Below are 16,727 nucleotides of genomic sequence, written 5' to 3'. Positions count from 1 at the left end.
TTGGTAGGCTCGACATTGAGCTCTAACCTGTGTCCGGTCAGCTTCAGAATGGGTCATCCGCCACCGGCGCTCTAGCCATCTCAATGATTGTTTCATTGCCCTCAGATCCGTGGAAAACCACGGAGCTGTCCAGGCTCCATGCAATCGGAGAGGGCGCTTCGGAGCCAAACAGTCAATAGCCCTGGTTAACTCCACATTCCAGCGGGCCACCAGGGAATCAGCTGAAAGGCCATCAACATGGGATAAAGCATCCCCTACCACTCTCTGGAAACCATTTGGATCCATTAAGTGGCGGGGGCGGATCATCCGAATCGGTCCCACCTCCCTGCAGAGGGGAAGGGTTGCGGAGAAGTCAAGTTGCACCAGGAAGTGGTCTGACCATGGCACTTCTTTCGTTTCGCTTTTACTTAGTGTCAGATCACCAACATCCATGGAGGTGAACACCAGGTCCAAGGCATGTCCGCGGCTATGGGTTGGGCCAGACTTATTCAGGGACAGCCCCATGGAGGCCATGCTTTCCACGAAGTCCCAAGCGGCCCCCTGTAAGGTCGTGTCGGCATGGATATTAAAATCCCCTAGGACAACCAAACTAGGTGTCTCCAGGAGAACATCCGCCACGACCTGAAGCAGCTCGGGCAGGGAATCCTTGGTGCAGCGGGGAGGTCGGTACACCAAAAGGAATCCTGTACTGCCCCTATTGCCCAACTTCCAGAACATGCACGCAGAGAACTGGGTCTTCCCAATAGGACGCCTGGTGCAAACTAATGACTTCCTAAAAATCACTGCAACCCCCCCTCCCCGCCCACATGACCTGGGTTGCTGTGCATAAGAGAAACCTGGTGGACAAGCAGCGGCAAGGACAGGCCCATCTGCTTTATCCAACCAAGTCTCTGTTACACATGCCAGGTCAAATCCTCCATCCATGATCAAGTCATGGATGGCAGTGGTTTTATGAATCATTGACCTGGCATTGCACAACAGCACTTTCAGGTCATGTGGGTATCCCCTGCTGATTCTAGTATCCGTCCAGTCAGGACCAGACCCGGAGGCAGGGATAGCCCTCCAACAACGACCAAACCTGCCTCCTCTGTAATGACATGGTCTGGTCCTAGCATAACTCCTCCTCCTACCCGTGATCACTGAGATCGGTTGTCCCAGCGCATCCCCCTCTGTGGAACATGCCCCAGCCATTTTGTTGGCTGGGACCCACTCCCCGACAGCCCTGACCCCTCCCCTTAAGAACAAAATAAGACCTCAAAACAATAAAAACAAAAATAAAAAAACAAAAAAACAAAAAACAATACAAATAAAAAACTATAAAAATTACAAATCCACTAGAATCAAACAAATTCCCAACTAAACATCCATCCCACCCCCATCCCCATCCCCGCATATACAAAAAAAATAAAATAAAAAGGAAAAGGCAAATTTTAAAACATTTTAGAAAGAACTCTGCGCCCCTCCAGATCCCTCTGGGCCGCAGCAGCAGTGACAGCAACCGTCCCTGTGAGGCTTCAGGCCCCGCCCTGGGCCAGGTGTTGAGTGGCAGGAAGGAGCAGGGCCCTCAGACACTCACACAGGAGAGTCCCCCTGGGCAGCAGAGCACAGCAGTCCCTATGAGGCTTCAGGCTTCATGTTCTCACCGTGGCCAAACAAATTCCCATTATGGGAAACCGACAAGCAGGTCATGTAGTCTGATCTCAGCTAGATCATCCATGACAGATGGCCATCCAGCCTCTGCTTAAAAACCTCCAAGGAAGGAGAGTCCATCACCTCCCGAGAAAGTCCATTCCACTGTCAAACGGCTCTCACTGTCAGAAAGTTCTTCCTGAAGTTTAGTTGGAATCTCGTTTCTTTTTTTCCCTTTTTTTCTTTTAAATAATTTTTATTGGATTTCCCACTTAAATCATATTCACATTTTGTTACATAATTCTATGACTTTATATATTACTGTGTAAGAGCATCGACCTCCTTCCCTCCCTCTTTCTGACTTCCACATACTTTTCCATATTCTTCGCATTTCTATAATCACTTATCTACCCTTTGTCAAATTATAATATTTCACCTTACTATCGGCAAATTAGTTCCTTATATTTACATTACAAAACACTTCAATTCAGACCTACAAACGTTTTCAAATGTTTACAATTTTCTTTCATAAAAAATATAAATTTGTTCCAGTCCTTTTGAAACAGTTCGTCACGCTGATTCTGGATCTTCCCCGTCAACTTGGCCATCTCTACGTACTCCACCATCTTGACCTGCCAATCTTCCAGTGTTGGAAGTTCCTGCTGCTTCCATTTCTGAGTCGGAAGTGTCCTTGCAGTCGTTGTGGCATACATAAACATGTTTACATCTCTTTTGTGTATTTCCTCACCAATTAAACCTAATAAAAATGCCTCTGGTTTTTTATTGAAGTTATATTTCAAAACCTTTTTAAACTCATTATATATTATATCCCAGAAGGCTTTCACTTTGGAGCAAGTCCACCACATATGGAGGAAATTCCCCTCTTTCTCCTTACACTTCCAACAATTTTTGTCTTGATTTCTACACATTTTAGCAAGTTTGGCAGGTGTGATATACCATCAGTACATCATCTTAAATATATTTTCTTTGAGTGACACACATGCTGTGAATTTAATTGTTTTAGTCCACAGTTTTTCCCACTCGTTTCTTGTAACTTGAAGCCACTGCTTCACCAGCCCTTTGCCCGTGGATCTCAGTGCGGTTCACAACACGAAATTACAATATCAGAAACTCAAATTTTGTAATAAAAGCAAAAGCAAACCAATAATCCCCCTTCCCACAATAGCTCAGTTGGTAGAGCACGAGACTCTTCATCTCTTGGTCGTGGGCTTGAGCCCAAGGGTGGGCAAAAAAGATTCCAGCATTTGCAGGGAGCTGGACTAGAAAACAGTTGTGTTCTATGATTCTGTAACTACTCCATTCCGAACTTGAAAATGGAAAGCGTAATGCTGGTGGTCAATAAAAGAGATTTAAAGACTGTCTCAAGGCAAATATTTAAAAATGTAGTATAAACACCGACAATTGGGAAACACTGGCCTGTGAGTGCTCCAGTTGGAGAACAGCTTTTACCGAAGGTGTCATGGGCTTTGAAGACGCTCAAACTCAGGATGCAAGGGAGAAACGGGCTAAGAGGAAGGCACGCTTGGCAAATCCACACCGTGATCAACTCCCGCCTGGAAACCAATGTCCCCACTGTGGAAGGACATGTGGATCCAGAATTGGCCTCCACAGTCACTTACGGACTCATTGTTAAAACCGTGTTCATGGAAGACAATCTTACTCGGCTACGAGGGATCGCCCAAGAAGACGATGACTCTGTGATTCTGTGATCTGTCTGCACATTTAAAAGGGTACCGGACTTTAACCAGTCACAGGCCTGGCTGAAGAGAACATTTTTGCCTGGCGCCTAAATGTATATAATGAAGGCACCAGACGAGCATCCCACGAACGGGGAGCCACTGCAGAAAAGGCCCCATTCTCGTGTTGCCACCCTCTGAACCTCTCATGGAGGTGTGATGGAGAACACCAGGCTGCCAAAGGCGGCTTTAAAATGTACGCAAAACAGAGTCTCCCTCTTCTACTTGCTAACCGCAAGCTGCTCCGTGTGTGATTCCTCTCTGTGGCTGAAACAGCGAACTCACGAAGGAACTGGAAGCCCAGCAGCCCAACTCAATGACAGCAAACAGGAGCGCCTAGTCCACACAACTGCCTTTCTCCCCGACAAAGCTCCAGCGCTTTCCGCAAATGTGCGGCAAGCAGACCCTGATTGCTGAGTCTTTTGGAGGCAAGACGTTGCAACGCTGGAGGAAAGCTGCAGCATAAAAAATGCTGCCTTGTTGCTCAGGCGTTAATCCGCTCAGCAGCCTCGCCGGGAGAGAGAGAAAAGATGCCAGCAATTCTGCTCCCGGGTTTTCCCCGCATTTGGGATACTGGGTGCTGTTCTGGTCGCCTCACCGAAAAAAGGATATCTTAGACTTGGGACTCAGCTATACAGCTGCAAATAAAATATTTTAAGTGTGTTTTCAGGGCAATATACAATGTGGCAGTAGATGGCAATGGTGAGCCTTACGGAAAATTCAACGTCTCTTTTTAAAAAAGCATTTTCACAATGTTTTTTTTGTGTGTGCAGATTCCACTTCAGAAAAGGGGGTGAAGAAAGGTTGCAGCATCTCGGACTTTTCAGGTTAAAGGTGAGGAACGGGCACATGGTGGAAGTTTGTAAAGTGATGCCTGGCAAAGAGGAAGTTGCACTGAGCAACCCCGTGCCTCAATATTTGCCTAAGAAATAAAATCATGCCATTTTAAAAAATTGTCACTATTATATGTCCTTTCGATATGCTTAGTTTGTGAGATATCTTTTCGAGAAAGGCAGTTTGCCAAACCCAGCTCTGCGTACTTTTAAGAAGGGGGATTGGGCACATTTTTCAAAATAAATAAAGAGAAGGTACGTCAGTGGCTCTTAACCAAATGGAGCCTCCAGAGCTGGGAGCAATATACCTCTGGGTCCCAACCAGGGCCGGATTCAGGTTTGATGAACCCCTCAGCCTCAAACAAGCTAATGGGGCCCTTTATATGTCCAGCTGTCCTTTGTCAGCAACAAATGGTCGCTGTTTTTTGTCTTGAATATATGCTATATGGTAATTTATGGACCTCATAGGTACCTAAAGTCATTTGCACATGTCACCTTGCAGCCAGTCCATGCAGAATGTCGGCACCCTATATATAGAAAGGAGCAAACCAGTGATATTTTGGGGAGCAGGCTAGCAGGCGGGGCCCATGACTTACATCACAGGAGCCTACACAACACAAAACACTGTTACTGTATGTAGGTTTTATTTTATTTGTTTTTTATCTTATATTTTGGAAATGTACATCCAGTGTTTTTTTCTTTAATTTTTTTGGGGGGCCCCAAGAGAATGGGACCCTAAGTTATAGCTTGTTTAGCTTATATGTAAATTCAGCATTGGTCCCAACAGCTAGCGATGGACAACAGGAGACAAACGTCCTGCGGCTCCCACAACAAGCCCGCTAGCCTCTGTGTTGCACTGCAAAGTGAAAAAAGAGACGTCTTTCTCCCTTGCTAACAACATTAGAACTCATGGATATCCAGTCTTTCTTCACACAGCAGAGAGTTAACCTATGGAACTCACTCCCACAGGATGATGATAATAATAATAATAATAATAATTATTATTATTATTATTATTATTATTATTATTATTTATACCCTGCCCATCTGGCTGGGCTTCCCCAGCCACTCTGGGCGGCTTCCAACGAAATATTAAAATACAATAACCTATTAAACATTAAAAGCTTCACTAAACAGGGCTGCCTTCAGATGTCTTCTAAAAGTCTGGTAGTTATTTTTCTTTTTGACATCTGGTGGGAGGGTGTTCCACAGGGCAGGTGCCACTACTGAGAAGGCCCTCTGCCTGGTTCCTTGTAGCCTCACTTCTTGCAATGAGGGAACCGCCAGAAGGCCCTCGGAGCTGGACCTCAGGGCTGGACAATGGGGGTGGAGACGCTCCTTCAGGTATAGTGGACCGAGGCCATTTAGGGCTTTCAAGGTCAGCACCAACACTTTGAATTGTGCTCGGAAACGTACTGGGAGCCAATGTAGGTCTTTCAAGACCGGTGTTATGTGGTCTCGGCAGCCACTCCCAGTCACCAGTCTAGCTGCCACATTCTGGATTAGTTGTATTTTCGGGTCACCTTCAAAGGTAGCCCCACATAAAGCACATTGCGGTAGTCCAAGCAGGAGATAACCAGAGCACGCACCACTCTGGCGAGACAGTCTGTGGGCAGGGAGGGTCTCCGCCTGCGTACCAGATGGTGCTGGTAGATAGCTACCCTGGACACAGAATTGACCTGTGCCTCCATGGACAGCTGTGAGTCCAAAATGACTCCCAGGCTGCGCACCTGGTCCTTCAGGGGCACAGTTACCCCATTCAGGACCAGGGAGTCCTCCGCACCTGCCCGCCTCCTGTTCCCCCAAAACAGTACTTCTGTCTTGTCAGGATTCAACAAGTGACCTAGATGGCTTTCAAAATTGAGTGGACAGCTAGTAGTCACCATGGCTATGGGGAAGTCAGAGGGTGAAATGCGTCTGAACGCCAGTGGCTGGAAACTGAAGGAGGGGAGAGTTGCTCCTGTGTTCGAATCCCACTTACGGGAATCTGGTTGGCCCCTGTGAGAACAGGACTGGAGATGGTCCTTCTGTCCTTATGTTCACAGAACAGCCCACGCAATACAGAGATGCGCCGTGTGCTAAGACACGCCAGATGGCTCCGGGGAGGTGGCGGCGGGGGACGGGCTTCCAGAGCACACACGCGCTGCAGCAGAAAGTGAAAATACGCCCACAATGCAGAAGCAACCAAAATAGAGAAAAAGTAAATTTCACTGGGAGACGACAACAAATAACGGAGTCTCCCCAATGCAGAGTTTTGCAAAAATCTAGTTCCACACCGCTTGACAGCCTGTCCCATATTTGTCACGCTCCCCAGCGGGAGGAAAGCACCCGAGATCACGAGGAGTGCAGGGAGCAAACTTCCTGGCCCAAACAGAGCGACAAATTTCATCTCAAGCAAACCGTTCTGTCTAAAGTACACTGCGACAAATTTCATCCAGTATTTCCTATGTGAGTGAATCAGGCAAGGAATTTCCAGGGTAGCAAAATCAGCTGCAAAAAGCCAGCTTTTCTTTCAACAGGCAACAAAGGAACCTGCATTATATCAAGTCAAACCTTTGGCCTGTTTAGCTCAGTATGCCTACTCTGACTGGCAGCTGCTCTCTCGGGCAAAGAGTCTGGAGAAGCGGGCGAGCGAACCTTCTCCACCCAAGGCTCTTACCACTCTGCCAAGATCCACATATTATGAACCAAAACGGAGGCGCCAGAAGAGAAAGCCAGGATATTCCTTAGGAATTTGCCCAAAGCAACGCGGGTCAAAGACGCTTCCCAGCCGTTGAGATTTTCGTGCCCATGCCCTCTTTTACGCATTTTCGGTCTGAAGATCATGCCAGCTCGAACACCCACCAGGAAGAAAAGCCTTCGTTGAACAGAAAGGTGCAAACTCACCCCAAACATCCCTCGAGCCCCAGGGTAGCACATCCTAAGATTCCCCCAAAACATTTATTTTAAGAAAAAAAGGCACTGTGGCACCAACCTCTGGGCTTCACCTCCTTTGGCAATGCCTGAGTGGGTCTGAGCTATCCATGCCCCCTTTTACTGAAGGCTGCTGTGCTTCCGTCAAGAGAGGGAGTTTCTGCTTACGAGACCTTTCCAATTGCAGAAATTGCAGATGAGGAACTTGAAGGGGGGGGGGAGAGATTGAATATTCGGCAGAAAGCGTTTTGCAATTAGCTCATAGCAGAAGGAAGGACGGCGCGTGGGCATTCCTGTCTCCTAAGGCCCCAGAAATGCAGAAGAGCCTTTTTAAAAAAATAAAATAAAATAAAAAATGATTGATGGGTGAAACTGATCTGAAGAAACAAACCCTTCAAAGACCTTTAATCCTAATAGTTTGGACTGCTGGTCTTCAAGGCTCTGGCAAACTGCCCTTCTTGAAAAGGTATCGCCTACACTAAAAGAATCGAAAAGGCAGAGGCTGAATCACATACAAGAGATATCGCATGTGTGTGTGTGGGTGGATTTCCTTTCTTAAACAAACTTTGAGCCACAAGGTCATTCAGTGCCACCAGCATATGCAAATGTCAAACTCATTTAAGACCCCCGTAGAAACTTTATTCTCAGTAAGGACGGCGCTCACAGATGGAGAATGGATTTATTTTGTCGCATCTTTCTTATTTGTAAAGAGAATCCCTGTATGAGTTAATACTTTATTAAGCCTTTGGAACTGAACTACATCTTTGGACTTGTTTTTCCAGACTATGACACGCCACGGTCCAAATTTTTTATTCCTTCCTTTTCTTTTTTGGCGGGTTATGTTTGTACATTTTTTGTTGTTAACAAAATCAATTATTTTTAAAAAGGAGGAGGAGGAACAACGGAAGAGTTAAAACAGGTTGTGGGGACTAGGAGAAAGGGTGCAGTTCCAACTCATAACTCCTAAAGAACAGCTATTAAACAGTTACAGATAGGTAGCCGTGTTGGTCTGCCATAGTCAAAACAAAAAAAAAAATTCCTTCCAGTAGCACCTTAAAGACCAACTAAGTTAGTTCTTGGTATGAGCTTTCATGTGCATGCACACTTCTTCAGATACACATTAAACAGTAATCCAAGCGGCTCCATTGACCCCTGTTGATGATTTGGGGAACAATTCACCAGGATGTTCTCCTGCACACACACCCAAACACACACACCCAATGCAGACCCTCCAAGTGTCCCTATTTTCCAGTGACAGTCCCGGATTTACAGAAGCCGCCCCAGTTTCCAGTTCCCGGAATGTCCCGTTTTTCTTTAAGACGTCCCTATTTTCATCAAAGAAATGTTGGGAGGGTGTGGAGTTATGCAACCCCCGAGCCAAGGAGATAAGTAACTAGACAACCTTTGGAAGGCATCTGAAGGCAACCTTGTCTAGGGAAGGTTTTTAAAATGTTTAATGTTTTACTATCTTTTTATCTACGCTGGAAGCCGCCCAGAGAGGCTGGGGCAGCCCAGTCAGATAGGCAGGGTATAAATAATAAAATTGTTGTTGTTGTTGTTTTGTTGTTGTTAAGGGAACAGTGGATGCTCGGGTTGCAAACATGATCCGTGAGGGATGCACGTTCGCAGCCCGCAGCATTCGCAACCCGTGTCTGCGTACGCGTGGGTTGCGATTCGGCACTTCTGCGCATGCACAACCGCCAAAACCCGGAAGTAACCCGTTCCGGTACTCTGAGTTTCAGCAGTCCGCAACCCGAAAAAAAGCAACCTGAAGCGGCTGTAACCCAAGGTATGACTGTATCCTGATTTTCATTTGAGAAATTTTGGAGGGTCTGGAAATTTGATGGCTGGGACGCTGATCAAGAGTTTCACCAGAGGGCACAGACATTCCAGCCACTGAACACTGGAGCCATTCAGCCCCCACCTGTCTGCTTCCAAATCTTATCGACAAAATCATGAGAGCTACAGGTGGGGGGAGATGATTTCGCCGCAAGCCGGGCAAGCCACACAAAACGACGCAGAACACAGCCACCTTCTAAGCCGGAGCTTCTCACAAGGGCTCTGCTCTACGTCCACAATCACCTGTTGAACAGGTGAGCCACCTGTTGCCAGGATCTGCAGGTGGGGAGAGCAAATGCTGTTGCATTCAAGTCCTCCTTGCCAGCTTCTCACTGGGGCATCTCGCCAAAGACTTTGTGCCCCAAACCTGGATCTTGGCATCCAGGAAATTCTCTTTCAACACCATCTTTTTTCCTTGCCATCAACTGTAATTGGATTTTGAAGACAGGTGAAACTAATTGTTACTGCTATGAATTTTATTGCATTATTGTCTTCCTTGGTGAGTTGCACACACTCCAAATCAGGGCTGGATTTAGGTTTGATGAGGCCCTACGCTACTGGGGGTAATGGGGCCCTTTATATGTCCAGCTGTCCTTCGTCAACAACAAATGGTCGCTGTTTTTTGTGTTGAATATATATGCTAGATGGTAATTTATGGACCTAATAGGTATCTAAAGCCATTTGCACATAACACAATATGTATTTTATCAAAGTAATTGTTGAACTGAAATACAATTAAGAAGAATATTAATAGTGAAATACAATTAAGTAGTATATTAATTATTAAGCTCTAAGTTAAAATGATTTTTGATTCATAACAAACTTAATAATGCAAACACATGGGCATTTGGCAATAACAAAAGTTCCTTTAGAAACACAATTTACAGAGACTCATCATCTAGTCTCTAAAAACCAGTCCCTATGCAACCAGTCCATGCAGAATGTAGGCACCCTATATATAGAAAGGAGCAAACCAGTGATATTTTAGGGAGCAGGCTAGCAGGCGGGGCCCATGACTTACATCATAGGAGACTACACAACACAAAACGCTGTTGCTGTATCTAGGTTTTATTCTATTTGTTTTTTATCTTATATTTTGGAAAGGTACATCCAGGTTTTTTTTCCTTTTAAATTTTTTGGGGGGCCCCAAGAGAGTGGGGGCCCTAAGCTATAGCTTGTTTAGCTTATACGTAAATCTGGCACTGCTCCAAATGTCTCAATTTCCCCAGAAAGTCCCGGAATTACGAAAGCCATTTTGGCTTCTGATTTGATCCCGGAATGTCCCCATTTCCTCTGCCAGTGCTACTGCTGCTGCTGCTGAGCCCTGGGAACAGGTTGAGCCAACACTTGTCCCAAGGAACAACGGTGGCCGCGAGGGAGCGTCTCATGGCCTCTCCGTAGCGGCTGCGGCTAGCCTCCTCCCTTGGGCAGCTCATAGTGGCATGGCTGCCGCTGCCAAAACCCAGCCCAGTGCAGAGGTTGGATGGCCATCTGTCATGGATGCTCTAGCGGAGATTCCTGCATTGCAGGGGTTGGACTAGATGACCCTCAGGGTCCCTTCCAACTCTACAATTCTATGATTCTACCAAAGATTAAAATAAGATCAGGATTAAGGGGTTTCCTCAAGACGGTGTGTGTGCTGTGTCCCCTTGGTGATGGCACTGACCCTTCTTCTGATAGGAAATGCTCTGCAGAAAATAGGAGGAGGGTAAGATGGAGGGGGAGGGACGCGGGTGGCGCTGTGGTCTAAACCACAGAGCCTCTTGGGCTTGCCGATCAGAAGGTCGACGGTTCAAATCCCCGCGACGGGGTGAGTTCCCGTTGCTCGGTCCCTGCTCCTGCCAACCTAGCAGTTTGAAAGCACACCAGTGCAAGTAGATAAATAGGTACCGCTCTGGCGGGAAGGTAAATGGCGTTTCCGTGCACTGCTCTGGTTCGCTAGAAGCGGCTTGGTCCTGCTGGCCACATGATCCAGAAGCCGTCTGCGAACAAACGCCGGCTCCCTCGGCCTATAGAGCGAGATGAGCGCCGCAACCCCAGAGTTTTCTGCAACTGGACCTAACGGTCAGGGGTACCTTTACCTTTACCAGTTGGAGGGGGAAATGAGAAATGTCCCTATTTTCATCTGAGAAATGTTGGAGGGTATGTCCTTATTGGGCCGTGCAAACCGCTATTCTGAATAACACTTTGTAATAGGGTAAGAGGGGGGCCCACTGAGGACGAGTTGATGGAACTAAGGGGGTGCTGAGCTGAAAAAGTTTGGGATCCCTTGCACAAACTTTTTCCAAAGAGGGCCAGATTTGATGAACTGAACATGCATGAGGGCCAACCAAAGCTGTTGAGCTTTTTTCAGATTGAAGTTTACCCCAAAATTGTTGAGCTTTTTTCCGCATTTACGCTTTTCTTTAGAGTTGAAGGTGCTGAACTTTTTTTAGAATTTTACGCAAGGACATAAGCTGCCACCAGGGCCAGACTGAATCGACCAGTGGGCTGGATTAGGCCCCCGTCCCCTTTCAATCTGCAAGGAACGCTCTTCACTGCAGGAAATTTTACCTTCCAGAACATAATGCAATTTGGTTCATTTGCTGCCGCTGTTGCTGCTGGGGTCAGGATCTGTTCAGCTGTGTGTTGCAGGGCACCGGATCCGATAGGGCAACGGCCTTGACCCGCGTTTCCTGCTCCAGGAAGTGCATTAAGACATGATCCAGCGCCGGGCAGGAAATGCATGCGAGAAAACGACAGGCACTTACTGAAGCGGAGAGAGAGGAGCAACGCCTATGCTTTCATTTCTGTGCTTTGCTTCCGCCAGCGAGGGCTCGGCTCTGGGCGAGGTGGCTGGATCAGGCCAAGGGCTCGTCCTCTTCTCGCAGATGCCTGTGAGAAGCCGGCAAGCAGGATCCAAGCGCAAGAGCCCTGCATTTTCCAGCAACTGGGATTCTGAAGCAAAGGATCAAATCCAGCCTTCCCATGTTCTCCTTCCCCTGGCCCTCCTTTGCTCCTGAGCGGTCCCGAGATGCCCACAAGTTGCCGTTATTGTTATTTCACATGCCACATCCCTTTCCATGTGGTGCACAGTTCAAATCCCCACCCAGACCATGAAGCCTGCTCCGCTCTGCCCTTGGGCCAGTCACTGCCTCTCGGCCTGTCCTACCTCGAAGGGTTGTCGTGGGGCTAAAAGGTGAATGGAGATAATCAAGTGCGGCACTTGGAGCCCCTGGAGGAATATTAATAGCAAGTATCTGAAGGGCTAGAGGATGGAGCAAGCTTGTTTTCTCCTGCTCTGGAGGCTAAGACCCAGATTCAAGTTATGAGAAAGTGGTGTTGTTTAGTCATTTAGTTGTGTCCGACTCTTCGTGATCCCCCGGACTAGAGCACGCCAGGCACTTCTGTCTTCCACTGCCTCCCGTACTTTGGTCAAACTCATGCTGGTAGCTTCGAGAACGCTGTCCAACCATCTTGTCCTCCGTCGTCCCCTTCTTGTGCCCTCCATCTTTCTGTGGTCTAAACCACAGAGCCTCTTGGGCTTGCCGATCAGAAGGTTGACGGTTCAAATCCCCGCGACGGGGTGAGTTCCCGTTGCTCGGTCCCTGCTCCTGCCAACCTAGCAGTTTGAAAGCACACCAGTGCAAGTAGATAAATAGGTACCGCTCTGGCGGGAAGGTAAATGACGTTTCCATGCACTGCTTTGGTTCGCCAGAAGCGGCTTAGTCCTGCTGGCCACATGATCCAGAAGCTGTCTGCAAACAAACGCCGGCTCCTTCGGCCTTTAGGTGTCCCTTTCAACTCTTAAGACTCGTCAGATTCTATGATTCTAAGGTCTCCCTTCTGAAACACAGGGCGCCCCATCAGTGCTGGCATTCCCCCACTCGGGAAGACACACCTGTGAAAACAGCCTCCTTCCCTTGATCTCCTGGCCAGAACATCCTGTTCCAATTGTTTTCATTGTTAACGCTGGTTCAGTGGGTTTTCTTTATTGTTTAATTATGGATGCATCTAACGTTTCAATGGAATGGTTTTATTGTGCATTTTAACCATGTGTGGATATATTTTTGTAATAGGTTTTTCACTTTGACACTGCCTGGATAAATCATCGTTGTTATTATTAATTGCAATATGTGTGTGTGTGTGTGTGTGTGTGTGTGTGTGTATGTATGTATCATTGAATCATAGAATTGTAGAGTTGGAAGGGACCCCTAGGGTCATCTAGTCCAACCCCCCTGAATTGCAGGAATCCTGCGCACAGTCGTCCCTGGGTGGGCTCGAACCACCAACCTTCTAAACATCCTCTCTGCAACATTTGAGAGAGTGAAGAGTAACCCTGGCAGTCATCTAGTCCAACCGCTTGCAATGCAGGAATCGCAGCTGCAGAATCCCTGACCAATGGCCAGACATCCTCTGTTTAAAAGCCTCCAAGGAGGGAGAGTCTGTTCCACAGTCAAACAGCTCTTGCTGTCAGAAAGTTCTTCCTGATGTTTACTTGGAATCTACTTTCTCATATGCCTGTTGTCTTTGTCCAATGACAAACCTAGACAGCATCTTAAAAATCAGAGACATCACCTTGCCAACAAAGGTCCATACAGTGGTACCTCGGGTTAAGTACTTAATTCTTCCAGAGGTCTGTACTTAACCTGAAACTCTTCTTAACCTGAAGCACCACTTTAGCTAATGGGGCCTCCCACTGCCGCCATGCCGCCGGAGCCCGATTTCTGTTCTCAACCTGAAGCAAAGTTCTTAACCTGAAGCACTATTTCTGGGTTAGCAGAGTCTGTAACCTGAAGCATATGTAACCTGAAGCGTATGTAACCCGAGGTACCACTGTATAGTTAAAGCTCTGTTTTTCCCAGTAGTGATGCATGGAAGTGAAAGCTGGACCATAAAGAAGGCTGATCGCCGAAGAATGGATGCTTTTGAATTATGGTGCTGGAGGAGACTCTTGAGAGTCCCATGGACTGCAAGAAGATCAAACCTATCCATTCCTAAGGAAATCAGCCCTGAGTGCTCACTGGAAGGACAGATCCTGAAGCTGAGGCTCCAAGACTTTGGCCACCTCATGAGAAGAGAAGACTCCCTGGAAAAGACCCTGATGTTGGGAAAGATGGAGGGCGCAAGGAGAAGGGGACGAGAGAGGACGAGATGGTGGGACAGTGTTCTTGAAGCTACCAGCATGAGTTTGACCAAACTCCGGGAGACAGTGGAAGACAGGAGTGCCTGGCGTGCTCTGGTCCAGGGGGTCATGAAGAGTCGGACACGACTAAATGACTAAACAACAAAACAAATACTGTATAAGGACAGGCACATCTTTGTTCTGGGTTCCTCCTCCTTTCCTGTGTGTGAGGGGAGCACCCTGTTGCAACAGATCAATAAAGATCAGGCTTACTAGCTGCTTTGCTTCTCAATATTCTCTGGCTGGCCTCTGTTATTTTCTCCTACCAATAGGGAACCCACGTAAGAACTCTATACGTCCTCTTGGGTACCCCATAAGGGAATCGCTCTGCTTGACAGCCCCTAAGGGCTGACTCATCGGCGAGAGGTCCTTTACCATCCAGTGAGTCACCCAAACCACCCTGGCTTCCCGTCGGGAGGCCTCTCGCCCACCCCCTGGCCTGCCCCACCTCCAGTGACTCGGGCAAAACGTGAGCCCTGCGAGGAAGGCACGCAGCAGTGACGCCAGCCAGGGTGGGCAGTGCCAAGGCACAGCATCCCATCTGCAGTTAACGGTGATTTATTTTAAGACGGGAGACTCACAACTGCCACTTCCCCTATCCTGGGAACCTGGCCCTGCCGCCACAGAGCTGGGGAGACATTTTCCACCAGAGGGCCACATTTCCTTCCATACAAGCTTCTGGGGGCCACATTGACAGTGGGGGCGGGGTCAGGAGAGAAAGTAGGCAGAGCAACACATGTGAATCTTACCTGTGTACTGTAGACCAGCTTCCAAACACACACACAATTTCAAATTGGTTTTCAAACAATTTAACAAATTCAGTTCAATTTCAATGCAATACTGCCGTGAGATTTTGACTTCCTATCCTCACTTCCACAATGTTTCTATTCAAATCATTCATCGCCTGCCATATACGTAATATTTCTCCAACGCGTGTATCTTACAGTACATTCCTTTCATCATTCTCCTTCCTTTGCCTAGATTTCAAGTCCCGCCTGCGATTTCATTTGACTGCAATATTTTCTCAAATAATCCGAAAAGGGTCTCAATTTCTTCTTTATTCATCTGAACGATTCAAGTCACTCAATCCACTTAGCCAGCGAACCGAGTCCTGGGTTCGAATTCTTAGGAGTCCTGAGAGCAAGATGCTCAGTCTAATGTCCCTCACGGGAAGGACGTCTGAGCGGACAAAATGAAGTAAAACAAGGACAAGGCTCAGCGTGACCCAGGCTTTAACCCCGATACACATTTTCAGCACTTCAAATATATGGAGCAAAAAAATTAGATGGTGCATTTGCAGTTAGCCACCACCTAGTGGCAACATTTCTGCTCTCAAAGCCCTGCCCTGATTCTGCTGGCATCCCATAATTCCACGGAGGAAGTGCCATTACCCAGCACTGAGCACAGAATCCCTCCTCCTGAAAATTGCAGAGGTTTTTGTTAAATAAAGTTTACCCAAGTTTTCTTTTCCTCCTCCCTTCCAGTTCCTTTTTCCTTTTGTGTTGTTCCTTTTAGATAAGCCAGTGGTTTTTTGCAAGTCTCTCTGGCAGCCCTTTTGACCCAAGAGAAAGGGGGGGGGGAAACAGGTCAATAAAACAGGATTACGGCAGTACAGACAAGGTTGGCACCTTGCGGGCAGCGTCTGGCACCCGAAGGATATTTGGTATTCTGCATAGCCTCCTTGAAAACAACAGCATATATGCCAATTCACTTCCTTTGCAGAATTAAGCTCCACTTTGGCACAACATCCTGGAATTTCTATTTCGCTGCTGTTGTTTTTATTTTGTCTCTGCCTCTCTCTCTTTTCAAACTGCAAATAGCCCTGAGGGTAGACTCCTCAAACCTTCCAAGATGAGGAGGATGATAGGAATATTGACAGAGAAGGAAAGAGCTGGAAGGCAAGGGGTCCAGAGCTGACCCCCAACCTCAGCCCTTGAAGCTGGAGGTCAACGAGGCAAACCTCTATTTTGAAGCCCGTGGGATTTGCAGCACAGAAGGGGTTACTGATGCATCTCTTTGTATTTTGGGTTTTTAATGTTGCATATACATTTTCCCCAGAGCAAAATAAAAATCTTACTGTGTTTTAGTATGACCTAAACCCCTAAACCCTTTTCTTGCGAGGAATCCTATTCGGAATAAGGGAATTTCCCTTTTAAAAAAGGGAAACGTTGACAGCTATGCCTAAACCATAGGTAGGCAAACTAAGGCCCGGGGGCTGGATCCGGCCCAATCGCCTTCTAAATCCGGCCCTCAGATGGTCTGGGAATCAGTGTGTTTTTACATGAGTAGAATGTGTCCTTTTATTTAAAATGCATCTCTGGCTTATTTGTGGGGCATAGGAATTAGTTCATATTTTTTCCTTCAAAATATAGTCCGGCCCCCCACAAGGTCTGAGGGACGGTGGACCGGCCCCCTGCTGAAAAAGTTTGCTGACCCCTGACCTAAACCAGTTAGGGATGCAGCATATTAAGCAGTGGGCAAATATCCCCAGGGATGATTAATATAACCACTCGTCCGCCATTTAGAAGGAGATACGATAGCCATCTTCAAGTATCTGAAGGGCTGTCACACGGAAGAGGGAGCATGCTTGTT

General features: G+C 47.2%; 1 protein-coding gene across 16 annotated transcripts in view; it reads right to left on the bottom strand.

Moving 5' to 3' along the window:
* Nucleotides 1-16,727, bottom strand: part of ARAP1 (ArfGAP with RhoGAP domain, ankyrin repeat and PH domain 1) — a 135,769-nt gene that overhangs the window by 107,118 nt on the left and 11,924 nt on the right. For 2 of the 16 annotated variants that reach the window (XM_083609550.1, XM_083609554.1), the window contains exon 1: nucleotides 7,194-7,293. The exons of 12 other annotated variants lie outside the window; for them this stretch is intronic. The gene's annotated coding sequence lies outside the window, so the exon portion shown is untranslated. Of the gene's footprint in view, nucleotides 1-7,193; nucleotides 7,294-16,727 lie in introns of those variants that run through there. 2 more of the 16 variants (XR_014547104.1, XM_083609540.1) reach the window with 2 other exon arrangements.

Source organism: Podarcis filfolensis (genome assembly GCF_964270895.1).
Source record: "Podarcis filfolensis genome assembly, chromosome: 4".
In the NCBI taxonomy this organism is placed as follows: domain Eukaryota; kingdom Metazoa; phylum Chordata; class Lepidosauria; order Squamata; family Lacertidae; genus Podarcis; species Podarcis filfolensis.
This window is presented reverse-complemented; position numbering and strand designations above follow the sequence as displayed.